The sequence below is a fragment of the Amblyomma maculatum genome, chromosome 8 (genome assembly GCF_055883805.1).
Source record: "Amblyomma maculatum isolate TAMU_Amacu chromosome 8, ASM5588380v1, whole genome shotgun sequence".
NCBI classification, from domain to species: Eukaryota; Metazoa; Arthropoda; class Arachnida; order Ixodida; family Ixodidae; genus Amblyomma; species Amblyomma maculatum.
This window is the reverse complement of record NC_139351.1, coordinates 112,680,445-112,707,423: the sequence shown is the minus strand read 5'-3', so window position 1 is coordinate 112,707,423 and position 26,979 is coordinate 112,680,445. Positions and strand designations below refer to the sequence as shown.

Below are 26,979 nucleotides of genomic sequence, written 5' to 3'. Positions count from 1 at the left end.
TCGTTTACGTACACTGGCTACTCAGAGCCCTGTGGAAGCCCGATATCGACTGTGCACAAACTAGTCTTCCTAGCTTTAGCAAAAAAAAACTGAATTGCATTGTCTCTTGACATAAATCGCGCAATAATGTTATTTGTTTTTGCAGAGGCACGGTGCGCAGTTTCAAGTTCTGACGTGTTGACCGGACAGCCAGTTTTGTCACCACCAATCGGCTGAAAAATCAGCACACAGTTTTCACCTTGCGTCGCTGGAACACCTTTCACCTAGAAGTTGTACAAACGTGAGTATTGCTCAAGATCAGACATGCGCTGCGTTAGCTGTCTGTTTCCTTCTTTCAGTGCTTTGTTGTCTTTCTTTACCGTTTTATACAGGTTACTGAATGTTGCTATGGCTTCCTTCATTGTAGCCATTTCATCCCGAAGTGACTGAATTTCCTTAGCAAATTCGGCACAAGACGGCATGATTCCCACTTCAAGTTAGTTAAGGCACCAGCAGATGAAACTAGTCTAGTAACCAAAATAGTGGTACACCAACATAAATGAAGCGGGTGAAACAAGTTAGTGGCTGTATAAGGCTGCAAGCACCACTGCCCAAATGACCAGGGGTGTTGCGCGGCGCGTCTTCTTGTAGGAGAGTTGTTCCGGTAGGTGTCAGCGATAGCGGGCCGGTCTCGGTGACGAGGCAGGCGGCTGTACACGTGCTGATGTCCAGGAATCAGATCGGAGCAGGCTCCGTCCGAAACGTAGATTTCCTGAATGAAGCGGGTGAAACAAGTTAGTGGCGGTATAGGCATGTAGCAGACGATGCGCTTGAGCGGCGTCTGCAACCTCCTTGCTTCAGATGCCTCAGTATACGTTGTTGTTGTGACTGAAGAAAGAAGGAAAAGAAAATGCACGGGCCTGCTATTGGCTCCGTAGCTGAGCCACCTCCGTTGCCTCGTGCGAACAGAAGAGAGCAGAGTGAGAGAGAGTTGTGGCTGTAGGAAGAAGGAAAAGAAAATGCACGGGCCTGCTACTGGCTGTGTAGCTGAGCCATCTCCGCTGCCTCGTGCAGACAGATTTACTGATTTATTTATAGGAAGGGAAAGGCGCGGTAACTGTCTCACTTGTTTTCTGTGGACACCGCCACCGCGCCGTAAGGGAAGGGAGGAAGGTGGGAGTAAAAGTGGAAAGAGAGAAAGAGGAGCCGTAGTGGAGGGCTATGGAGTAATTTCGACCACCTGGGGATCTTTAACGTGCGCTGAAATCGCACAGCACACGGACGCCTCTTCGTTTCGCCTCCATCGAAACGCAGCCGCACCTCCGGACGCAGCACTCCGACCCACGCATCGCAAGAGCATTCACAGTGTCAGCGGCCGCTCGCTGACTCGGCTGCAACGCGCAATGATCCTCCATGCACGCATTGGATGTGTGTTGCCTGGGGAACGACGGATGCGCCACGGACTTGCCACTAGTGACGTGTGTGACGGCTGTGGCGCGGTAGAATCTCTCGAACATCTTCTACCGCGCTGCACCGCGCTAGCCGAACCACGACGTGAGTTGCTGGCGGCTTACAGAGCGCAGGGGGTAATCCCGGACAGCGTAGCTGTGCTCCTGTGGCCGCCGGGCTGTGCGCGCGTCCGCGAGCGAGCTCACGTGAGCCTGTGTGAGTACATCGAACAGGCGGGCTTGATGACCCGCCTATTTCACCTCGCCAGATAGTACGCGCTGGGACTGAACGCTCCAAGTGTGCTATTTCCCACAATAACGGCCGATCGCTCACGACAGCAGTCAGTGTTTTGTACAGTTGGCCAGTGCGTGCGCTGTGAAAGTTGCCTGGACGCAGAGCTATTGCGGAGGCCCGCCCGATGTGCCGAGTGCTCAGTGACTTAAGACATTTGCGGGTGGGCCTCAAGCAAACTACTGTATACTGTACCATAGTGTATATATTTCTTTTATTTTTACCTACCCTTTTCTTTCTCCCTATCGCTCACCTCTTTGATTTCCTCTACCTTCTCCTCGCTATCCCTTTATTTCCGCCGCCCCAGTTCAGGTGCTTCAGATATAAGATAGCAGATACCGAGGCTGGCACACATCTTTTCTTTCCTTTTGTACATATAATAAATAACCACTACAACAACAACAACAAGGTCGGGTTCGAACCCGGGTGCTCCGGCACAGTAGTCGGGCGTCTTACCACTGCACCACCCCGGCGGGGCAGACAGAAGCGGAAATAGAGATGATGTTTGGTTGGTTCACAGGAAGGGAAAAGCGCAGTAACTGTCACACTTGCTCTGTGGACACCTGAACCGTGCCGTAAGGGAAGGGAGGAAGGTGGGAGTGAAAGTGGAAAGAGAGAAAGGGGAGCCGTAGTGGAGGGCTACGGAGTAATTTCGACCACCTGGGGATCTTTAACGTGCGCTGACATCGCACAGCACACGGACGCCACTTCGTTTCGCCTCCATCGAAATGCAGGAAATAGAGAAGACAGAAAAGGAAGAGGGAAAGAAAGACGCGCGCCGCAACAGCCATCGTCCACCACCGAAGCGGTGGCCACGGCCTACAACAGATAAACATTCGGTGGCAGGATAGCCCCTGCCGCTAGCGGCGGTGACCTACCTGCCCCAGCAAGAAGGAAAGAAAGACGCGCGCCGCAACAGCCATCGTCCACCACCGAAGCGGTGGCCACGGCCTACAACAGATAAACATTCGGTGGCAGGATAGCCCCCGCCGCTAGCGGCGGTGACCTACCTGCCCCAGCCCCATCAGGGGAGTCTCGAACAGAAGAGAGAATAAAGAAGACAGAAAAAGAGGGAGAGAAAGACGCGCGTCGCAACAGCCGTCGTACCCACCACCGAGGAGGAGGAGGAAAAACTTTATTTAGCCCTATATTATTTGGCGGTTTTTGGACGTCTTCAGAGATGTCTGCTTGTTGTATCCACAAGAGTCTTCTCCGTCGACTTCGTCCACTTTTTCACAATGGTCGGTTGCCCTCAGTCCAGGGCTCCGCTGGCTGCTGCCGCCCGTTGAGCTCGCTGTACCAGACTTTAAAACCCGAGTGCGGAGCAATGGGACACTGCTGTCCCACCACCGAAACGGCAGCGGGTGCAATGACGACCTACAGCAGATAAAAATATGGTGGCAGGCTAGCCCACGTCGCAAGCGGCAGTGATCTACCATTCTCAGCCCCATAGGGCCAGGAGCAGCCCTGGTGGTTTTCATATGCCTACGAAAGAGTGTTAAAAACGCAAACGCAATTTTATTTTCTGTTGCATTGCTGAAGGAAGAGGATTAGTAGTATTTTGTTATTTCCGCCTGGTGTGTTAGCTCAATGGCCTCAGGTTTAAAAAATGGTCTTACGTTAATATTCCGACGACCTCGTATGGTCACGTGGCCAGAAATGAGGTTTCAAGTGATTACTTTCGACATTGCCATTAACCTGGTTGGCTATTTCGACGTCCGATTGACTAAAGTGGCTGTAATAAATTACCTAATTGATCCACATGCGCCAATTCTTTTCCCCAGTGGCATCTTTTCTTCCTCTATATAATGCAATCATTCCGTGTTTTATTGCTCCTTTTGTGCCAACATAATCGTGCGGACAAACTCGTGATGACACGGACCTGCCGACAGAGCCACTTAATGCTTACGCATTAATAAAAGGGAGAGCCCGAACACTGTTTAAATTGGAGCGTCATTGTTGTCAGGCGAAAAGTACGGCGCAACTCACATTACATGCACAATGTCAGTCCGTGGTTGCCGACGTCCGAGAACCACAGTTCGCCGTGGAACAACTTCCCAACCCACGTTGCCAATGCGACGGAATACTTCATAACGTCTGAAATATACGTGTAGCAGTTCTTCTTACCATCCTTCTTGGCGGACAGGGGTCCACACTAACACGCGGTACCTGGATTGTAGGTAACTTCTATGTGGTTCAAGTTGTAAAATCTGGAGCTCGTACGGACCTTCGTGCGAGTGTCCGCACAGAGAGGGTATGAAAAATCTTCATAGAAAAACAGCATTATTCACAAGCACTGAATAGGTCAGCACCAAACGGTACATTCAGTCAAGCATCAAATGGCCCTTTCAAGCAGATAGTTATCCAGAGATCATTCAATTCATGCAGATCACCCTGTTCAATAACACTTATTGGCAAGTCATTCGCAATTTCAATTACTTGGGGGAAGAAGGAATTCCTGAGAGCTTCACTACGGGCGTAGTACGGCGGAGTTATCTAACTACGATTTGTTCTAGAACTTTTGTTTGCTTGTTGCTTGTTTGTATGTTTCCTTCTGAATATTTATCTGTCCTTGGAGCATTGAAATAATAACTTCACCAATTGTTTTTTTGTCTACGTGTTTCTAATAAATCCAGGTTACAGGAAGACAGCATATTTGCAACTGAGTTTGTCCTTCGATATAGGCATCAAATGAAGCGTACTGCGTACCTCTGAACTATTCCTAATTGTTTCTTCAAATAATTCTAATTAGGACTCGATACTAATTACGCGTGGACTGGCCTCACAAAAGCTTTATATGCAATTAGTCTTACATCTCGTATAGCATCCTCCATTTCTTTTTTTCGCAGGAAACATAACTTCTGGTATGCTAAAGAAGATTTTTTTTTTTTCTAAATGCCTTCTTTCTCTTTTATCCGAGCAAGTGCTCGCGTAGCGACAATATATAACATTTCATCCTTCTGTTTCTTTTAAGATGTAAATCCAATTGTGTTGTGCGTGTGCCTCCTCAGTCTTTTCTTACGTCTGTGTGCGCTGGTTCTACCTTGGTAAGCGCTATAAACTACCTAGCCCATCAGCTTACGCTCTTCAACTCCGGTTCAGCAGCTAAGCGTGTTAAACACTGAGCTACCATTCATCATTGTCCTATGCGCCGTTTTAATGGGTTACTGTAAGCGGAAAGCGTGTGCTGATGTCACACGGACTGCCAGATATACAAAGGCGAGATTCTATCTGTCCTGTTGGTGTAACGTGCTCAGTTATGCTCGCATCCTGCTGTCTAATTTACCTAATTTTTTCCCAGCACTGAAACCAAACTACGACGTTCTTTCTCCCTGATAACCCGTTATACAATCATTCACTCACGTTACAAGGGAAAGATAACGCGGTGTAAGAAAGGTGATACATAAAAAAGGGAATTCTACGAAGAGCGGCAGCCGACGGATAAACCCTGCTTAGTTGCGGCATCTCCAGGCAAAGCCCGGACATTGCTGTAGCATCGCCTCGCCAGGAGTGCTGTAGCCCGAGTTCGTGAGCATTACTATGTAGCCGGTATTTGCGCGAGAGCTAAGTAACCAGCACTAACAATTTACCCTTACTACCTTACTAACGTCGTGTGCTCTCAAGTCCACATTAGTAAGGCTCAGCATCACGTTCCAGCGTTGTAGCACTCAATTTCATCGCCTTTGAGGTGCTCGTGAGTCGGAACAAAGACGCTTTAGTTTGGACAGCGTCTTGGGAAGCCGTTCTTTCTAAACAGAAACAGTGAGTACTTCCTGGATGATTTCAGACTGAAATATGTGGCAAGGTATAATCAGAATGGGTAAGCGTATCGACCAATAGACGCAGACCACACAAAAGCTAACTTTCCAGCGGAACAAAGGTATATATACAAGCCTGGTGGGCACGTTCGTAGAGTGGCAGATTCCTTTCTCCACTCAGGGAAGCCCCATCACAGGGAAGCGGAAGATGTGCACATCGCCTGAGGCTTATTATGGAAACCGTGGATAATACGCTGCTGGGTATCAGGCTTAATTGAAGCTCTCAACGATGGCTTTGGGCGCTAACTGGCACAGCCTAATACGATGACATTCCCACGCCGAAAGCATCTGCTTCTTCAGGGCTTTGCTACCGACGCCACAAATATCGTGAGAGGCAGGTTGAAAGAGAGTGGAGAAAAGCCTAGTAATCATCGTCATAATAGGCACGGGAGTCGTCGACGAGGACGTATAACGGAAGACAAATCAACGTTATTCCTGCATTTATGTCGTGGTGTAGAGTATTATATTAGCTCATTATTACTTCCTTCGCTAGACATAGTCTCAGTAGAAGAGAAACAACAGGAAAACAGTATTAGTAAGAGACGAAAGGCGCACTCAACTACTGTGAAATGTAAATCAGCGCTAAATGCCGAATGCCCGGCGGCATTCTAGAACTACAGAGGCGCATTGAAGATTGACCGACCGATGTTATAAGTGGCAGTAAAGCTTCAGACATCGAGATTTATCTTATAGTGTCAAACAAGAGTAAAAGCTGACAAATTACTAAAGGAGAGTTTGGATCATGAATCTTTCGAATGGTGCAAGCAGACTGGCTGATTGCGCTGCCTGGTCTAATAAGCCATTTGTCATCTTCGGAAAACTTGTCGCCGAAGTCGCAACTTGAGAATACTATTCATAATTCAGCGACAACTCAGTAAACACGGAGAGATAGAAGACGTTTTTCCTTTGTACATTATCCATGTTTCCTGCATTGTTCCATAATGAATATTTATCAACTTCCCGACTTTGCTCCTTAATTGAGAGTAATACTTCTCTGAAACTGACAGTTGCAGAACATACGGACAGTTTAAGGTAGCCGGGAGCTACAGGTTTTCACAGCACTGTGGTAGACTAAACCATAACACCAACATACTACATACAGCGTACCCAACTTTAGATAATTATATTTCGCTTTCCCCCTTTCCTTCCCCTCGTGTAAGGTAGCCAAGCAGCAACTCCCTCATTACCCATTCCTTCCCTAATTCTGCCTCTGTCTGTCAGTCTGTTCTCCTGAGTATGTGGCTCCAACATAGTAATTTATTTATTTATTGAACTTTACTGGCCCCTGTGAGCATTGTGCAAGGGGCGTTACAATAAGAAATAAAAGTCACTAATAGTGAGTGAAACCACAAGCAATGCATGTCAAATCACAATAGATATCAAACGAATTGCGCAGTATGTGCATCGTTACACGGAATATAATACATGAAAATACATACAAGATGTAAAGAGCACGACAAAAGGCTAAAATTGCACAGTAATGTGGATGGTTATCTTAACAGTAAGAGCTCAGCACGGGCTGACAGAATGCAGCAGGGCCTCTCAATGAAGAAAAATAAAACGGGGATGTCATTCCAGAGTGATATGGCGCGAAGGTATGCGGATGAATTGAAGGCTTTTGTGCGCGAGAAACTAACGCTATTGTGTAAGCTTCTAGATGTGCGCAGTGGAGTGTTACGTGGCAGTGCGAAGGCTTATCGCAGTATACGCAGTATACACTCAATTGGCGATATAGATGCTGGAGATAAACCTGACAGCTCTCTTTTGTATTGAACCTAGCGTTGTATGCAGAAAATTCTGGTATGATGACCGTGCAGCAGACGCAAGTTCTAGTTTTAGCTGTACATAAGTTATGTACGTATGTACGGACATGGGTAGGTGCTTTCATAAGGTTGCGGCAGATCTAACCAAGTGAACAGAATGCTTCAGCCCAGACAGAAGTGATGTGTTCGGACTAGTAAAGGTTTGATGTCAATTGATTCCCTAGGTATTTGTAGGACGAAGTCTCAGTCAGAGGTAGGACAACTTGGAGTCGGTTTGTTTACAGCTGAGAGTCATTATTTTACATTTGGTAGGATTAAGCGTAATAAGCCAATTTGCGCAGCACTCGTAAATAAAATTGAGGTCCTGCTTGCAATGGCGGTAGTCTGGCGTTACATTGCGAGAATTTCTCGTCCTTTTCTGTATAAATGATCAGTTATAGCGAAAAGCAGAGATAAGCTAACTTGTGAAGTCGTTGAAACCGCACAGGTTGCTATATTGCAAGATAAATGCGATAGATTACTTCCATTTCCTTGTCTAAAAGAGAGTTATCTTCTCCTATGTTCAAAGCCGTGAGTCTTCCATCGGTGATTGCCCCCACCGCTACCCTCTTTCTTTTTATCTTTGTTCCCATTTCGTTGTGTTTGGTGATTCTCCTGGGATTGACGGTGGACGCGGTTGTTCAGCTACTAGGGTCTCATTCGATACCGTCGTTTTCGATTTCTTTGAGTCGGAAGTTAGCGCTTGTGCTGTGTGTTACTTCCCTTGTCCTTTGTCTTGGTTTTGTGCTGTTGTTTTTTTTAACAATCGCATCTTATATTTACAGCTTCATTAATAGAAGCCTCCTTATTCGTTTGAAGAGAAAAATAGGAACTACTGTAAAACGTTCACCTCTAGTCTAATTTGGCATTGATATAATGGTTCAGATTTCTAGAAAGGCACTAAGGAGACTGAAACATAATGTCCGGCGAGGCTTTGAAAAAGTTTCTCCTTTCGCGGAAGAACCGCTCTGAGCTGTGCTTCGCTGTTCGTCTTCCCGAGCAATGCAACAACACCTGCAAAATAACGCTTTCGCTTTGCTGCTCCGCGGTGGTGTCATTTCAGGCAGCGTCCTCTCGCAAACAATGCAAACTCGGTATAAGAGTACGGGAGTTGTGCAACATATTTCTTCACCGTGCCATACTACAGGTCATCCGTGTTATTTAGCCGCGCTCTCAAAGCCCTTAGGGATTATAAATATTTCCAACGTCCTTGACTCGAGATACCAGGCACAGCAAATTTCGTTTCTATTTTTTTTAAGCGATAGTCTTGCTACCCCCTTAAGCAGAAGTCTTTCTTGCGTTATGGTTATTTTAGCTGTAATGGTTTTCGTACTTAATGAACTTTGGAATTTGTAAAGATGACGTCGTCGTACAGCATAACTATGGGACCTCCATGTGGCAAGAGATTTCTCTCCTTTCCTATCAAACTTGTGCAACAACCATTCCACGTCTTTTCAGTTCATCATTGCATACCGCCTTATGCCTCATGCTGTTAGGTCTATGCTGTGCAGTTATGTTATGATTATGTTGTTTTGTTTATGCCTTCTACTTTCTTCGCTTGCGTTTCATTTCACAATACATAATCCAGTATATTCACGCTATGCCCTCAAGCAAGAACATTGCTTTTTAAATTATTGTACTGATCAAGGATACTACAAAAAACTGTGCGAAATGAACTGTAGTTTGCAGCATATGAGTTTGTGTACAAACACATGAATGGTTTACCGAAACTTCTGAATTTATTTTCAGGCACTGGAAGTTTCTTCCAGGGCCTTTTAAAGAATTCTCGTAGCTTCGCGAGCCAGCGACGGTTTATCGTGGTGTTTAAAATAACTGCTAGTTTGCTTGCACACACATCGTCCCGCGCCAGTCATCAGCTGAAGGTGACCCGCCCGCTCTCAAGTACCTGTACTATTTTTAATTCGATAACGTTGAAGGCCCTTTTCGCTGCGACTGTGGTGTCAGCGACCGAGGGGCTGCCGGCGTTCACGTTCTGAGCAAAACGTAGCATGGCGCTGGCAGGCGGTAGCTGGCAGCTGACATGGCCGTGCCCTAACTAGACGTAGGGTTTCCTGACATTGCGTTTGACGGGAGTTGCCACTCTCCTTTTATATGGAAGAGTGATATCAATCAACCTGTCAAAACCGTTGCATTCACGTTACCCCTAAGGCACGCAAGCACGTTCGCGCGGCTTGGTTAGTGTGGGGTTTTATCTGTTAGCTGGTAGCCTACACTATCGTGTCATAGCCTTAGAAGCGTAGCTTATGTGTCCTCCATAATAGTCTTTTCGCGCACAGCTGCACAATAGTACGGTATTACAAATGAGGTTCGTGGGAAGACTGGCACTCGTCTACATTCATTGAAAGTGTTTAAAATGATCCATTATTGTTTCGACGTTTTCCTAATACATCCTACCCATTATGTAATGCCCGTTGTTCGGGTCTTCAGAAACGAAATAAAAATTCAAAGAAATTAAATGGGCATCATAAAAGTGATATCCACACTGGTTAGCGAGCTTGACATTTTTTTCCAATTTCAGTAGCCTATATTGTAAACTTCTATTGCCGTGGTACTCATATCTTACATCATTTCAGTGACATTACACTGCCATGCTAATTTTCTAAAACGTTCCTTATAATACGCTTCAGACGTAATTTAAGGTAATTGTTTTGTCCCACGTTTAAAGTTCCTTACTGTAAAATTCTTGCAGTAACAACTTGAATGCGATCTGTCGTCTCTCAGAGATAAACTCAATTACCACGAAGGGGATGCTGTAAAACCCTTCTATTTAAGCAATATTGAATATTTTAAAACACGTGAATGACCAACTATACCACGAACGTTCCATTTCGAGAATCATATAAATCTCGCTTTCAAAAAAAAACTGACAAGCATTTTTTTGACGATTCAATGATGAACGCAAAAAGAAAATATCTTGCCTTAACAATTAACATATTTGGCCCCAATGAATATTCCACTGCATTTAAACGCATTCCACAGAGGTTGTTAGGAACGACGAAAGTGCTTAAAATTTGACTCTTAAAGGGCTGACAAGATATCCTGCACTTAGTGCTAGCAGATGGGTAAATGCTAGTTAATATGAAGGCATCAGCAGGGCATACATACACACGTCAAAGAAAATCCTCATGTGAGATGGGTAACCCAGCACACAAGTATTACGACATGGTTTAACCATTTACAGAATTGATTTGCTTTTATGAAAGTGCCGTGAAGCGTATCTCTAACACATTGTCATTAGCTGGAAGGCCGCGGGCCACAGCATGTGATGATTTCGAGTAGGGTGTGGCGAAGGAAACATACCTGTGTTGCTGCGATTAATTTTTTGTTCTCTGTTCTCTCCTCTTCATCATTTAGGAGATTTCGGTGGTGTCAGCCACCTTATTAATGAACAAGCAAGTGGGGAACATCAGGATCGATCGCGCCCACTGGTTGCACCCTTCCGGCCTTCGCGGATCCTGATCGCCTCGCGAATAAAGCCGCAAGAGTGCCGGGAAGCGAGCTTTCGTAATGAAGCAAGCACAAACAAACGCTCTTGACTGTGGCCATCTTAAGCTTCGTCGAACTTGCTGCGTAAGACGCTGGCCCAATTCACTATATTACGGCAAAGTTACTGATTACAAGTACTTCAATTGCACTAATGATTCCTGTTTCGAAAATCGCACGAATTATTTAGGCTAGACTACTAATTAGTACTCGCAAGAAGTAAGGATATTACATTACAGTTAGTTCTAAAAATAGTGCAATTAGTCATAGGTGAGTTTTGCGTTTCCTGCTAAAAAAGAAGACAAAATAACAGTAAAAGACATCAACACCTCTCCAGGCGGCACGCACGTATTAGTTTGTCGCCCATATAAAATTTGTCCTAGGCAGCTTTTCGTCAGTAAACCTGACAAAAATGTAATTGTGCCACACCCTACACACGAGCAGTGGGAGGCGGCCTTGACCACTGAAAACCTGGACAAGCATACCTGGATCATACATCTAGTCCGCAGGTCAGCTGCGGACTAGCGGAGCCCTCGGCTAGGTGGCTAGGTGCACGAACCATCTAGCTCCTGCTAATTATTGTATTTCATAAAAGCTTTTTCTCTCTCACTCTCTCACCCTCCTTGTTTATAATAGCACAGACAACGGTGAATACAAAAACGGCAGCGAAAAACAAATACAGAGCATGGTCTAACAGTGTTTGCTTTCACTGCGTTAGGATAAGAACAAGCAGCTACCCTTCGTTTCACGGCACTGTCTCTATAAATTAAAGCTTCGGAATCTGTTTATTTATGGCCTCGTTATTGAGTCAGTGAACGTTGGAAGCGTGCACTTGGTAGCACTGGAGTCATGCGCACTTTGGAAATATAAGCGCGGCTGTAATCGGCTAAGCTTCCACGTCTGCTCACATTAAACAGACGTGGAAAATGCACACCAAAATCTGGTTCAGAGCAGTTTAGTTTTTAGTACGTCTGGAACAAATGATGAAAGCATGAACACAAAATACTTGACAAAACCATTTAAGACAAGTTGTTTGTCTCTTACATCAAAGTGTAAAGGCGAGTGGTGACATGGCAGTTTCCTCTAAAAAGCTTCCAATATCCAGCACCCTAAAGCCAGACGAAATCAATGTATTAAACCACGCTTTCCGCCTGCTTTCGATCAACGCGTAAAACGCCTAATGTGCCGACATGTTTTATTAGTCCTACTAATGAACGTTAACCACTAGTAGGCCAACGCTGCCTTTCATGGATCACTCCATAAAAGCTCTCCTGGAATATAGGCGCTTTTTTGCATTTTGTTCTACATGCTTTTCAGCTCCTGGCTGTGATTAGCCTCCCTCCTTATCCGCATGTAAAATTTCCATCCTTCTTCCACTTATATCATTGCCCAACAAAATCCTCTTCTCCTCTTCACATCGCCCATCTCTAAGTAGCGAACCAGATAATGACCCTTCTGACCACTTCCTTTGCTATTCTCTGAAATAAACGTCTCTTTTTTCTCGTTAGTCAGCATCCAACGTCGTAATTACTGGCATTGATATTAGACGCTCCAGTTAGAAGAGAAGCAAGAAGAAAGATGAGAAAGAATCCTTCGTTGTGCGGAACCCTTTCTTATATTGACTCACACTTGTGACCTCGCAATGTTTCGAAAGGCTTCCAAAGTCTGCTTCGTTCGGTCGCTGCACTTGTGAAGGTATGCAGTATCTAGGTTCGGATGAAAGCACGTGCTACTGCCGTGGCTCCTCACTCGTTGCTACAGCTTCTATTCCTTGCCTGCTTGCCCTTCTCACAGTGTGGACCCACTATCCGCAATCCACTGAAAGAGATGCTCGTAGTGGGGCAATAGTGTCACGGACAAGCGAGCTCGAGACGAATGTAAATAGACACAAGCGGCTCTGTACAGTGAGTACCGTCGTACGTGACGCAACGACAACTCTATGTTATGCGTCGTGGTCATTTTCTGACAGCGGCGAATGCATTGCAGACAAAAGCAGTCATCTACATCCCCGTGCACACTCGTAGAGTTAGCTGCCGAGTTTTCTTAGTCTGTCCGCAACGTATAATGTGCAAACTCTTAGTGTCTGCTCTATAATAAAAACAATATAGAGATTTGTCCTGGTTAAATATAGCCATCAGTTAAGGACGGCTGCGCACGAGCCAAACGCCTGCACCGAAGTTAAAGCTCAGCTACTTTGGTCATCTGATGAGAAGAGAGGAGTCGCTGGAGAAAGATTTGATATTGGGAAAGGTTGAGGGTCGCCGGAGAAGGGGTAGGCAGCGAACGCGATGGTTAGATGGCATCCTCGAGGCGCTGCAGATGAAGTTATGGGATGTTAGGAAGATAGTGAGAGACCGGAAAGCGTGGCGTGACATGGTCCATAGGGTCACGAAGAGTCGGACGCGACTGAACGACTGAACTGAACTGAACTGAACTGATGAGGCACGCACTTTATCCATGGTGAGGCAACAATCGATCGCCAGCGAAGTAGGTCTGCGCCTGGCTAGGTTGTCAGCGCACGTTAAAAAAATGTCACGTGGTCCAGATTTCAGCAACTCTCCACTACAGCGTCTTTCTGATCAAGGTCAAAGGCGCAATTGAATGGCGTTACAAGTTGCAGTGCGAAGAGTAGGTATAGTTCACGCTCTAGAGGTAAGGTCAGTAACAAAGCGCCTTTCGCCATAGAAGTAAAAATGGAGAAAATGAAATGCGAAAACACCAACAATTAGAATATACAAAAAATTAAGGGAAGCTCGTGCTTCCCCTTAAGAGTAGGTTTGATAACGCCTTTAACATCGCCTGTTCAATATAATCATTTCCAATGACACAGCTGTTCATTAGCATAGAGTCGTAGGACAACGCATGCAATAGGCGCCACTTTTGTAATGCTTGCACGCCATGTGAACTATGACAGCGCAGTAAAATCGCGAGTTCTCCCGTGGGCGCCGCATGCTGGCACAAAGTTTCGCTTTACAACAACGGAGAACAACGCCGACACCAGCTTTTGTGTGACACGGTACGTTCACACTACCGCATAAAACCAATCGCTAGGCGGAGGTGATGCTTCTCCATGGACTGCGGATTACTTATTTTGAAAATATTTATCAAACACACGCCAAAGTATTCGTTCTTTGGAGATATGCGAACCAAAAAGTGCATCGGATATGATATTTTGCGCCTCATGGACAAGGCGATTCTTAGAAAACATATTGTAAGTACTTCTTATAGACTAGCACGGAGCTGTGTATTGAGAAATATTCGCTTTTCTTTAGAAAATAGACCATCGCAATATGTGACAACACAGGCAACTGGGTATTGCAAGGGTGCGCTTTTCCTGACCAGAATATTGGAAACGACGTGACTGGCACACGCACATGACATTTCTTGCGATTTGCCGTTCATTTAATGGCACACATAGTTATTTCGGTCTTGAATTCTTTTGAACTACCGTTTCTTGTTAAATCAGGCGAACTATTCTGAGAAATGACAACTAATAGAAAAAGAAACACGAAAAAACTTTCCAGTACTTTCCTCATGAACGATCAATTTCCAACCGGCCTCGAGCGCTAGAGCGAGAAGCTATCTTGTTGATAACACCGCCGTGAACTGGAAGACTAGGTCGCCAGTGGAAGCGTGACTCGAATCTCAGGGTTGCGTTTGTGTGCATTTCAGCTTATAGCTAACGAAAGATCAGACTTCGCTCGAGGTCCGTGCCAGAAACAAAGTCGTGTGTCAAAACGCTGCTGAGGTTTACGCCGGTTAAACACGGTTACCCGAGTGTAAGCTCTTTAAAGCATGGCTGCACGGTCACACTGGGTTTTCTTTTCTATGCTACCCTCTCGATCTTTGGTGGTGTCTACCTCGAGGCAGTCACGCTTCCTCTTCGCTGCTGATTCTCAGCGATCTATACCGGCTGCGTTATCAAACTCAGCCTGTCACGTACGCGGAAGCATCGAATCACTCGGACCGGCACGAACTACACCCGTGGTGAGACAGCACTAAACTCGCCCCCTAGTCACGTGACATCATATCGAAGAGCATCTGCGACTGCGACCGGCCGGGACGATCGCTAGGTGGCCCGGGCATGCTACGAACGAGGAAGACAGAAAACGGGCAGTTGCGTGGACAGGTACTACTTGCGAGGACAGGTACAGAAGGGGCGGGGCTGCTAAGTGGCCAAAATAATGGCACTGAATCTCATAGGTTATTTTGACGAGACGGGAAGATGAATTATACATTTGTTTGACTGTGGACGCCTCATCTCCAAAGTTTCGAGCTGAGCAGAGCCAAGTCAATTCATAACTCGGCAATACAGCGGAACTAAGTATTCAGATCGCGGGATATACACAGTGCAAGCCGAACAAAACGAAGATTAGCCTTTATTCTCCTGCGGGAGTGAATTTAGACACAAATATAAAAAGAAAGGAAGTGATGGTGAAGGTAACGGAGCAGCACTACTGAGTAAAGAAGGCTTGTGCTAAAGAGAAGACCTTGGCGTTCTGTCAGCGCACACCGCGTCATTTGTTAAAGGCTTTGAGTGAAACCCGCGGCGCGCGTTCGAGTTCTCGCCTCGGCATGCAACGATGGGAGTGATAAGGAGCGGCTCAGGTCATGCATTTTCATGTATTTCACAAGATAGTGTGACGAGAAAAAAAAAAACAGGGAGAAAGAAGGGGTGGACAGGGTGGTTCCTTTCATTTCGCGGAGGGTTGGGTGGCTTGGTCGCTCTGTGTCACATTGATCCGTGAGCTCAAACTGATGGAAGAGTACATGACGCGTCGCTTCTTTTCACGTTCGCACGCGGGTCTGCGGTAATAGAACTCCCCTTCCATCTCCGGCATCGGTGTGCTTCGTCGATATGAACAGGGCCGCAAGTAGTAACGCTCCAAATGCCATCCGTTGCCAGAGCAACTGTCAGCACATTATCTGACAGAAAAAGAGGAAACAAGCAACGGTAGAGGTGAACCCATAAGCCGGAATGGAAGAAGCGGGAGCACAAATTCAGCAAGACGAAACACGGCGTTCATCTCTCCGATGCCAGACCACTGTGCGGTCTGCGTGAAGAGCTGAAGCAACTGCACCAGGAGCGCACGCAGCCGAAGGGGAACGACCGCAATTTCCCTGCCGAGAGTAACGAAGTGACTGGTGCCAAGTGCCAGCCTCGCCAGCGGCCAGAATAAAAGAAGTCGCGTGCCAGTGATGGCGAGGGCCTGCGAGGAGCAGATTGCTGCGGCTGCAGCCTTTTAACTCGCTTCCAATTCGATGCGGTTGTTAGACTGCGATTGTTAGTTCGCAATTAAATGATGATGCCTGTATAAATTCTCGATAATGAAACTTTCAATTACTTATGCAACACATAGGACACGCCAGGCAAAGTTACACAAATTGGGTCACAGCAAGCGTGGGCTGTAGATAGATATCGGGAATGTCGAGGTCGCATCTTTTAGAAAAGAATTTGCTGTCGGGGTAATTGTTTTTTTGTTTTTTGAAATCTCCCCGCATCGATTGTTTTCTCGTAGCGTAGTTCCTTTCAAAACATCTAACTCTGTATCATCCTTGAGGCTTTCCTTCCGTTCCAGTCTTTTCTTTGCCCTCTGCGACTGCCGTTTTTTAACAGATCCTGTCATTCCCAATACTAACCAGTACCTTCTTCTACAGTAGCTCGACATGTATACGGTTATGAAAAAGAAATAACTTATTTCTAACACCCATTTCAAAGAAATGAAAAATGTAAAGCGAGCACCCCTATCCCATGCTTTCGTCCTCTTCGGAAAAGAAAGACACAGTGCACATTACGGAGTCTAGGAAGCCGAAATTTCTGGAATCCTCCACTACGACATCTCTCATAGCGTAAGTATCATCGGTACGTTAAAACCTGTGAGCCAAATCAAACTGCCAGTAGCGTACAGAGCGCACACGACTGAATGTTAAGAAGATTGTCTTAAACGGTGATGGTGGCCAGCCGACCGGCCAGACTGGTTACTCCAGATAAGCGTCCCTAAGCGTTAAGTAAAAAAAATGAGAGAAAGTAACCCCCCCCCCCCCCACATACACACACACACGCGCGCGCGCGCGCCCTCACACAGGCATGCCGAGAAAAGTGTTCATAAAAAAGTGTAGGTATAAATGTAGTCAAAAAGACGCCTATGTGTATTTTACTAACTTAATACCAAACACTTAATACCCCTTAAATGGTATAAATGTAGTCCAAAAGACGCCTATGTGTGTTTTACTAACTTGATACCCCTTAACTTTATACCCTTTCCCCAGTGCAGGGTAGCCAACCGGAATTATTTCAGGTTACCACCACTACCTTCCACCCTCCTTTTCTCCTCCTCCTCTTCCTAATACCAAACACATTTGCTCAGGTAACAAAGTAGCATCATTGCATATGCTGCCACTCATTTTTTGCTTTTTCGCTTATCCTGCTACTTCGGTGAAACGATGTTATATTCCAATAATGCGCGTTGAGCTGGTCAGAGTGGTTTTTGCGAGTTCTTCTAAACCTTTGCTCTATTTGCCGGGTGGTTTCTATCCTTCTCACGAATACGCAATAAGAAGTTCGAGTGCACCTAGAAGGCTTGCATAATCGCTCGGCTTCGATTACAGTGGCTATTTATGGGATGTGCATGCTCTATGCTCTTACACCGGTACCAGAGATTGAGATGTCCCCGCGCGAAAAGTGTTTTTTCCCGAATGCAAAGCTGATTCTGTCGGATTCTGTCGGATTCTGATACCCCTGCTCGCGTTTTATCTATATTCTCCTATTGTGTGTATAACCTCGCCTTAATACCTGCAAGCCAGACAGCGAGGCCCTGAAGGCACTCTTTGAAGACTCATCTCATAGGAACCTTTGTTATTGCATTGTACACGCTAATAAATCTACAGAGACAATGAAAAAATATATATATGAAAAAATTCGCATGAAAGAAAATATATACGCAGTCCTGAAAGGGATTATAAACATTGACGGGAGTGAGGAGGAGGAAGCAAGTAAAAATTTTCATTGGCTTACATGTACGTACATAGGCTCATCTGCTTAGAGCACTTTCTCTCGCTCTGAGAGGTAAGAGCGTTGTCTTAAACTGGGAGATAACGTGTAGTTAGGAGGCACAAAGGATGCATATTCAGGCAAAAAAAAAATTAATGGGGCCCACATGAATCGAGACAAAGGGAAACACTTCAGAGATGGTGAGCACAAAGACAGACTTTCTGCGACGTAAAGCACAAGTTGTTTTGAAGATGAGTGACCATGTTTTCATGTCGCTGATAGCGTTTACAGAGGAAACCAGTTCGGAGGCAGCGAGCGGAGTGAAAGGCATTCAAAGACATAAAACGTCAGTTATTTTGGAAATGAGTGCGCTTTCTGAGTACGCTTTCATGATCTTGACAGTGTTTCCATACACCTCATGCCTCTAGCAGGAGTCTACATAAGTAAAATACAGTGAAAGTTGTGCATTGTTTTTTTTTTTACTTTTTATTTCGGCCATGTAGCTCTCCCCCCCCCCCCCCCTTTTTGTTTATAAGCACTGTTGCTTGCAGTAGCGGGGGTTACTATTTCATTTCCAATTTTGTAATAATTAGGTAGAGTTAACAAAGGTAAACTGTGGCTTCACAAAAGCGCTTCCTCTTGGCTGTCTTCAATAGCTATTGTTCTATCGTTGTCTGCTGTCGTAATCTTTACAAAGCTAAACTAAGCCATATTTTAAAATAATCACTTTGTTGCTTCGGATTCATTAAAGCAGTGTGCACTAAAACTATTCTTTTTTACTTGGCTCCAAATAATGGTTATCACAGCGTTGTTTTCTTTCGTTATAAGATTTCTTTACTGACGTTTATTTAAACTGATGAAAACGCACATCTTATGTAAAAAATACGTCAATCCAGCTTTTATAATTACTTGTTTTATTATACTGCACCCCAGAGCTTGCACGCCTATTCTCGGCCTAAATAAACGGGACCCAGTATTCACCATCAGTGATAATGTTTGGCGACGAATCTGGCAGCTCCTAGCATGTCATGTGATGTTGTGACGTCACAAAACCCGCCAACCAAACAGTACGGAGCCATGTCGCCGGCCAAATACCACCTGGTGGTGCCATGTCCGCGATTTTTCGCTCACTACCCCGAGAAGGCTACACATTCGGCAGAACAAAGCCTTTAATACTATCGCGTGAACATGACCACACTAAATGCGCCGCCACACGTTTCGATCTGCTTTGTTCCTGACGTCCCAAAAAGAAGTCGGTGCTCCTATTATTGTATCGCCGGTTCTTCGCGCGTGTCTTCATTTTCCCAAGCGTTCATATGCTGTCCTCATGCCACCAGAAGCAAACACTCTGCTGAAGAATAAAAACGAGTTCTACATGATGCCATAGCCAATGGCTGTTTTTGGCGATTAAACGAAGCCGTTACAGTTCATACGGCACACTTTAGGGAAGAATGATAGGGGAGAATTTTCTTCCACAAGAACGAAGCCTGCAGCACAGATTGAAAGGGACAGAAGAATGGGCAGTACTTGCTTTATAACGAGCGACCGAAGAAGCCTGGAGCAGTCGCATCTTCGCTCTTTTCACATGACCTATTTCCCCGCCGATAGCAGACCGGGCATTGTGCATTTATAAACAAGGGCACTCAAAGGGTTTATTTATTACTTCTGATGCCAAAGGAAGAAAGAGAGAAGGTTGTATCCTAAATGCGATAGAGGTGCTGAAAGGTTGGGCCGATTCTTTGGTACTCATCTCTTTTTGGCGATAGAAAGAGAGGGCTCACCATTCTGTTTCTCTCTACTCGTACTGAGTACAAAGAAGAAACTCCTCTGCATCGATAGGAACTCTTTTCTAGCTCCAGCTAAGCCTTTTTAGCTTCCAGGCTCATCTGTGCTTTTAATCAATTCGTCGATGACATGACTTGATTCACAGCTGTGTGCCCAAGAAATATATCAGCACCATTTAGATCCTTTTCACATCGGCTCTATTTCATTTTCCATTTCGTTTATGGTCACCTGAGGGAAGTATATTCGAACAACCGAGGCACTCTGTACATGGGGCGCAAATCGACAAAAGACTAGAGGGAGCGCTTGCATTCAAGACTGTCTCTTCAAAATTGAAGAGGTGGTGCCAGTGGATATAGAGAAGATGCAGCACTAGGTATAGACAATGAACGAGTACGTTGAAACTGAAATTCTTGTGACGCGATAAATTAGCAGTTTGAATGAACTACTCACAATGTTATTATGCAGAACCGCCAATCGCCATAAGCAATTTGAATGAACTACTCACAGTGTTATTATGCAGAACCGCCAATCGTTATAAGCAGTTTGAATGAACTACCCACAGTGTTATTATGCAGAACCGCCAATCGCTATAAGTTAGCAGTTTGAATGAACTACTCACAATGTTATTATGCAGAACCGCCAATCGCCATAAGCAGTTTGAATGAACTACTCACAGTGTTATTATGCAGAACCGCCAATCGCCATAAGCAGTTTGAATGAACTACTCACAGTGTTATTATGCAGAACCGCCAATCGCCATAAGCAGTTTGAATGAACTACTCACAATGTTATTATGCAGAACCGCCAATCGCCATAAGCAGTTTGAATAAACTACTCACAGTGTTATTATGCAGAACCGCCAATCGCCATAAGCAGTTTGAATGAACTACTCACAATGTTATTATGCAGAACCGCCAATCGCTATAAGTTAGCAGTTTTAATGAACTACTCATAATGTTATTATGCAGAACCGCCAATCGCCATAAGCAGTTTGAATGAACTACTCACAATGTTATTATGCAGAACCGCCAATCGCCATAAGCAGTTTGAATGAACTACTCACAGTGTTATTATGCAGAACCGCCAATCGCTATAAGTTAGCAGTTTGAATGAACTACTCACAGTGTTATTATGCAGAACCGCCAATCGCCATAAGCAGTTTGAATGAACTACTCACAATGTTATTATGCAGAACCGCCAATCGCCATAAGCAGTTTGAATAAACTACTCACAGTGTTATTATGCAGAACCGCCAATCGCCATAAGCAGTTTGAATGAACTACTCACAATGTTATTATGCAGAACCGCCAATCGCCATAAGCAGTTTGAATGAACTACTCACAATGTTATTATGCAGAACCGCCAATCGCCATAAGCAGTTTGAATGAACTACTCAGAATGTTATTATGCAGAACCGCCAATCGCCATAAGCAGTTTGAATGAACTACTCACAGTGTTATTATGCAGAACCGCCAATCGCCATAAGCAGTTTTAATGAACTACTCACAATGTTATTATGCAGAACCGCCAATCGCCATAAGCAGTTTGAATGAACTACTCACAATGTTATTATGCAGAACCGCCAATCGCCATAAGCAGTTTGAATGAACTACTCACAATGTTATTATGCAGAACCGCCAATCGCTATAAGTTAGCAGTTTTAATGAACTACTCACAATGTTATTATGCAGAACCGCCAATCGCCATAAGCAGTTTGAATGAACTACTCACAATGTTATTATGCAGAACCGCCAATCGCCATAAGCAGTTTGAATGAACTACTCACAGTGTTATTATGCAGAACCGCCAATCGCTATAAGTTAGCAGTTAGAATGAACTACTCACAATGGTATTATGCAGAACCGCGATCGGAAACAATTTTAGAGATAATGTTATTGTGTGAAAAATATTCCGTGCCGCTGAATGAAGAGCTTGTTAATGCGCTACTCAGTGGCAAAGCTCTTTCGTTGCGCCATTTGCTCTACTATACTTCGACATTCTGCTGTTCCAAGCACTCATTTCACGGAGGTTAGCAAATGGCGTTGCCCTCTGTGAGCTAGCAGGCCAGGTGTTTTTTCACTCCGTAATGTGTTTGTTCATTCAGCGCATGGTTGCTCTGCGCTGAATGCTGAGGGTCCGTGCAGCGTACGCTCAGCTAACCTACGTAAACACATACTGGCGAGAGAATGCTGGAGGAGGAGGACGAAGCGATGGCAATGGCAGCAGAAGCAACGGACAACGATGCAAAAGATATGAGTACAGAAACACCGAAGGTGCACACAATTCAAGTACGTCACAGCCCATCGTCTCGCGATAACCATAGCAGCGGCGAGGCCCCAGCATGCAGACGATGAGGAAGCACGATGGATGATGATAACGGCTGCCGTTGGGCTAACGCAAGTTGTTTTCGCTGTAGGCGATAAGGTAGCCCGGGGAATAAATGCGCCAGAGTCTCAACTTACGTAAATTCTGCAAGGTGATCTGCGAAACGGGAAGGCACTGACAGTTGGAATCACGTTAAGCAACGTGCAAATGAACGGCGCTCACGTTTGGAAGTTAATTTCCGGAATACAAAACGGCTCCGAACCTCCAGTAGGCCGCAGAGGACACAGATTTTGCCATGGAAGTAAACATTTCATCTCCTGTATGCATCATATCACGGCAAGTTTACTACCGGCATCGTGCGCAGTGACAGTGCTTGAAATCACCACGAGCCAAGCTACCATGCTACGCAGGGTATTGTGTTTGACTGTTCAGGAACCAGCCTCTGTGGCCGAGATTTGATGGCGCTTGACAAGAACGGGTGTTATGATTGGAGAACTACGCCGGATTCGACAACAGGAAACAAGCTGAGCGACCACAGGATGAACAGACTGTTCGCCAAGTATCCGAATGTATTTTCAACAGACCGGAGAGCTATAAAAAGACCACCAGCCGGCCTGAAGATTAAACAGACGGCAACACGGAAATTTAGTAAGCCCAGATTACTTCTTTACGCCCTCCGCGATAAGTGTTCTCGTGAAATTGATCGGTTAGAGTTGCGTGGGGTCTTGTCACCTGTGCAACACTCAGAATTGGTGACGCTCGTCGTAGTCACCCTGAAAACGGATGGCACCGTATGAATGTGCGGCGGCTTCAAAGTCACGCTTAACGCGGTATGTAATATCGAGAATTACTTCCAGAGGCCGCGGATATGTTCGCAAACTTAAATGGAGGAGAGTACTACAGTAGCCTCAATTTGAAAGACGCGTAGAGCTAAGTGCCTTTGATGAAACGTCACGCAGACTCTGTGTTAAAACACGCACCGTGGGCTCTTCCGTTATGTCTGAATTTTGTTTGATATAGCATCCGCAGCGGCTATTTTTTTTTAAACAAAATTGACGCAATACTCGGCTGGTTACCAGGCGTCCAAGTATACCGTCTTTGCCAAAGGTAACCGAGCCGCCCCTCCGGCTGGCAGAGGGCAGAGCAGGCGCAGGGCCGAGTGGCGGCTCAGGGGTCACCGTCAGTGTAGGATTGGTAGGATGCCTTGATGCGCATGCCTCAGTCGGTGGCCGCTACACTACGGCGCCGAGCGTAAAGTGGCTCACGTAATTCTGCTTCCTCCCTATAACTTTCTCGGGATAATAAAATGTAAGTGGGTAACATGCGGGCTCTGATTTCGCGCCTTCGGAGCGCTGTGCTACTGTGGGAGGGCGCTGCTTGCAGCGAAGCTCGCTCGACGATCATACTTGACCGATGTCGTGAAGCATGCGTTCTTTGTTGGAACACCTTGCTCGTTTAATATGAGGAAGCAGCCCCTGTGGATGCAAATAGTTGGAAAACGTGTGCTGTTCTCCTTCTAAGAGTGTTAGCAAAGTATGATTAAGTCCGCTTCCCGAAACATCGTGGCTTTTCTCACGATTCCTGGTTTTCGGCTATGACGCTTCATGAGCAAGAGACTGAGAGAGAAAAACTGGACAATATGTCGCCTTGTTTCAAGAGTGGCTATTGCTACACAAGTAATGGATCGAATCCGTCAGTGCCGCATGCACAGCGGCTTGCTAACACAGAGAAGTGATCCTTGACGATTGTAACGTCAAACCGAATGCGGGACAGTGAAGTAAGGAGTATACATCCCTCAAAATTATTAGGTACTAATGTGAATGCATGTGAATGCATGTAATGTGAATGTATGAATGTTCCCTAAAATATCCATAAGAATGAACGAAAAAATTGTTTTTCTAGTCCAATTAAACCTGCCGCTGAACTCGGCTTTGTTGAGCCCAGAGACTTCAGCAAGGGCGGGGTCTCGGGTTCCGAATGTGATTTTGTGCTGCACTTCAAGGTTGGATCCAGCGTTATTTTAAACGAATTACTGACGTTTCCACTCTCCCAGCCGGCACTGCCTTCAGTCAATTGGCTCGGTAGTAGAGAAAAACCACTGTACAAGGGTTGAGGAGGAGTCTCGGTTCGCAAGCCAAGCCAACGTTTCGACAAGGGGACTTGTCTTCGTCAGCACGGCAAGTCCCGTTGCCGAAACGTTGGCATGGCTTGCGAACTGAGACTCCCCCTCCAAATCCTTTTCAGTGCTCTTTCATACCGAGTAGCCACCTTATTTCTCTTGTTCTACCTCGGTAAACTAGTAACACAAAAATAATTCGCAGTCCTTGTCTGGTTGTCTGTTCATTTCGACAACATAGTGCTATTATGTTCGGAGCGTTTTTCCGTTAAGAATTGGCCGCAGGCATTGTGAAATTCAGTGTTGAAAGTTTGAAACTTGAGGGTGATATACTTTTTTCACGCATTGTGAAAATGAGTTATGTTGGTCAACACAAAGTTACTAGCGTTAAGCGTGCAGCAACATAGGAACGTAAAACGGCTGCAAATCTTGCCTCAGTTTTTCTCATCTTCAGCATAGCGAAGCGGTACGACAAAGCCGGTCGTGGGCAAATAATTATTGAAACTGCAGAAAACAGTGCGTCGAATTTCGGAGATCCGCTCATCGAAATTACTTTCTCGATATTTGTAAAGAGCAGCAAAGCGAGTATTTGTCCAATCTTTCAAGCTATAGAAGCTTAGTGTTGATATTAAATGCACAAGGTGTTCTAACGAAGAGCGCAGCTTAGCAGCATCAGCCAAAGAGGACCGTTCCGTGAGTTATGCTATGCTGTGCGTCTTTCCTAAGAAGCGCAACGCTCCGAAGGCGCAAAATCAGAGGGCGCACATGATTACGCTCTTAATTTTATCAGCCCACGAACGACAGCGAAGGAGCAAGTTTACGTCAGCTATTTTACACTCGCTGCCGGAGAGCTGCCGCTAGCGACCGTTACGTTAGCGAAGCGACTCGGCCCTGAGCCTGCTCCGTCGATCTTCAGGGCTGCTCGGTTACTTTTGGCAGACTGCTTTGAGTTAGTGGCAAGATAAAAATGTGACAAGGGAGAGTGGCTCAAGAAAGCGCTCGGATCTGTTCAAAGATTAGGGAGTTAAACTTAGGTTCGACTAATGCAAGTTCCAGTAGCCTTCCGTCACTTACCTTGTGAGTCGCATTCATCAAAAAGGCCTACACTCTATCGAAAACAACATAGACTTCATCGTGCAAAGTCCTGGCCCAAGTAACGTGAGGGATTTGCTTTCGCTCCTTGACATTCTCACCTACTTTTCACGATTTTTTCAAATATCTCGCTTGTGCTCAACCCGTTGTATAGGCTCACTGAAAAAAAAAAAAAAAAGAGAGACCTTTGGGAGTCGCTGCAGCCGCACTTGTAGGCGTTCGGGAGAGCTAAAAAGTATTAAAAAAGGGGTAAATTTCCCTCAATTTTGATTCAAGAGACTAATACCAAAATGCGACGCTTTTCCTTATGGCGTGGGCGTAGTAGCCTTATAAAAAAAAATATCGAAGCAATTAACACAGACTTTCAAAGAATGCCCAAAAAGTTTCGATACATCAAGCGTAGGCCATTGATCCTTTTGTAATTTTCGAAACGCTCTCCGCTGGAATGATTCGGCAGCGTTCTCGCATGAGTTCCTTCGTTACCTTGCGCCGCCCGGCGCGCGAATTATCCTAAGCAGCATCGCCACCTCTACTCGCATCCCGACGTTGATAAATGCGCATGAAATGACACGAACAGTTCAAGTTCGCCTCTGTTTTGCAAACTGCAGCTCACGCCACCTGTCGCTTAACTCGGCAGGCCCTTGCGGTTGTGGGTCGTAAATGGACGGTGGCTGCCCACATGCCCGGTCAAAAATATTTCAATGAATTGAATTGTATAGACTGATTTGTCTGCGAAAAGCTTCCTTTCGATCTTTCACATGGTCTGATAAAAGCGCTCAAGGCGCTGGTAGTCCCTAGTTTAGGAGGGGCCCGAGCGTCTGTGTGAACCAACACGTAACGCCACTGCCAATGTTCACGTCAAGGAACCATCCTTGTTCCAGTTACACGTCATTCGTATTTGTACATTTCGTTGTTACTGCGACACCGTTAAATGTTCTGTTCTCCAAATGACCTGGCATCAGGATTGCGAGCAAAAAATCCCCGGCATGCCTCTGGCTGGTGGCAGCGGACGTCATGCGACCACGTGACATGGTCTATTATGCAGAAGCCGCCAGCTCGGAATACGCATTTTACGTGGGAGGCTGAAGGGAATCGAACCCTCCAAGATCCCTGCATTTAGAGTCAGGCATATTACGCATTAGCCACGCCGGCGTGTTGATACGACTTAGTAGGACTTTATATCTGTGGCGAGCAATCTTTCACATAATGTGGTCACTCAAGAGTGTATTTCAGATAACTCGTGTGAGATAAGAGAGACACAAATTAAGGCATTAGTGAATGAGAAAGATGCAAATACATGTACGCGATCGGGAACCCTCAAGGACACCTGCCAATGGGAGCCGCTACAGCTGCCTCTTAAAGGCAGAGCTTAGTTGTCCCCTAAATTTTTAAACTACCTTGTAGCTGTTTTCAAAGCTCTCGCATTATACTCATTACAGCATGGTATTAGACACGCAAAGAAGCCATAAACTCTTGAAGCAGGTTAAAAATCACCTGAATCGATCTGTAGGGCAGAGCGAACGTGTCCCGGTGATATTTAAAATTATACGGGTCGATAGAAGGAAACAATGAATTCAAAGGCTATTACATACAAGGCCTTGAGGGACTTCACTTGTTTTGTAAATAAACCCTTCTATACCGGCCTTGTGATCAACGTGCAAAGAGTTTGCATTTCAAATTTCTCGATAGCTTCAAGTACCTGAGAAGAAAACGATGCACTGAAATAAAGACGAGACGGAAAGCGAGACACCGACAAGCTCTTGCCCGTGCCTTATTTTCTTCGAAAGAATAAGTCACTACTTCGATTTTTTTTTTTCGTTCTCGAAA

General features: G+C 45.5%; 1 protein-coding gene across 2 annotated transcripts in view; it reads left to right on the top strand.

The window, feature by feature from the left end:
• Positions 1-26,979, top strand: part of LOC146182220 (uncharacterized) — a 296,023-nt gene that overhangs the window by 120,732 nt on the left and 148,312 nt on the right. For both annotated transcript variants that reach the window (XM_084577270.1, XM_084577269.1), the window contains exon 2: positions 146-280. The gene's annotated coding sequence lies outside the window, so the exon portion shown is untranslated. The remainder of the gene's footprint in view (positions 1-145; positions 281-26,979) is intronic.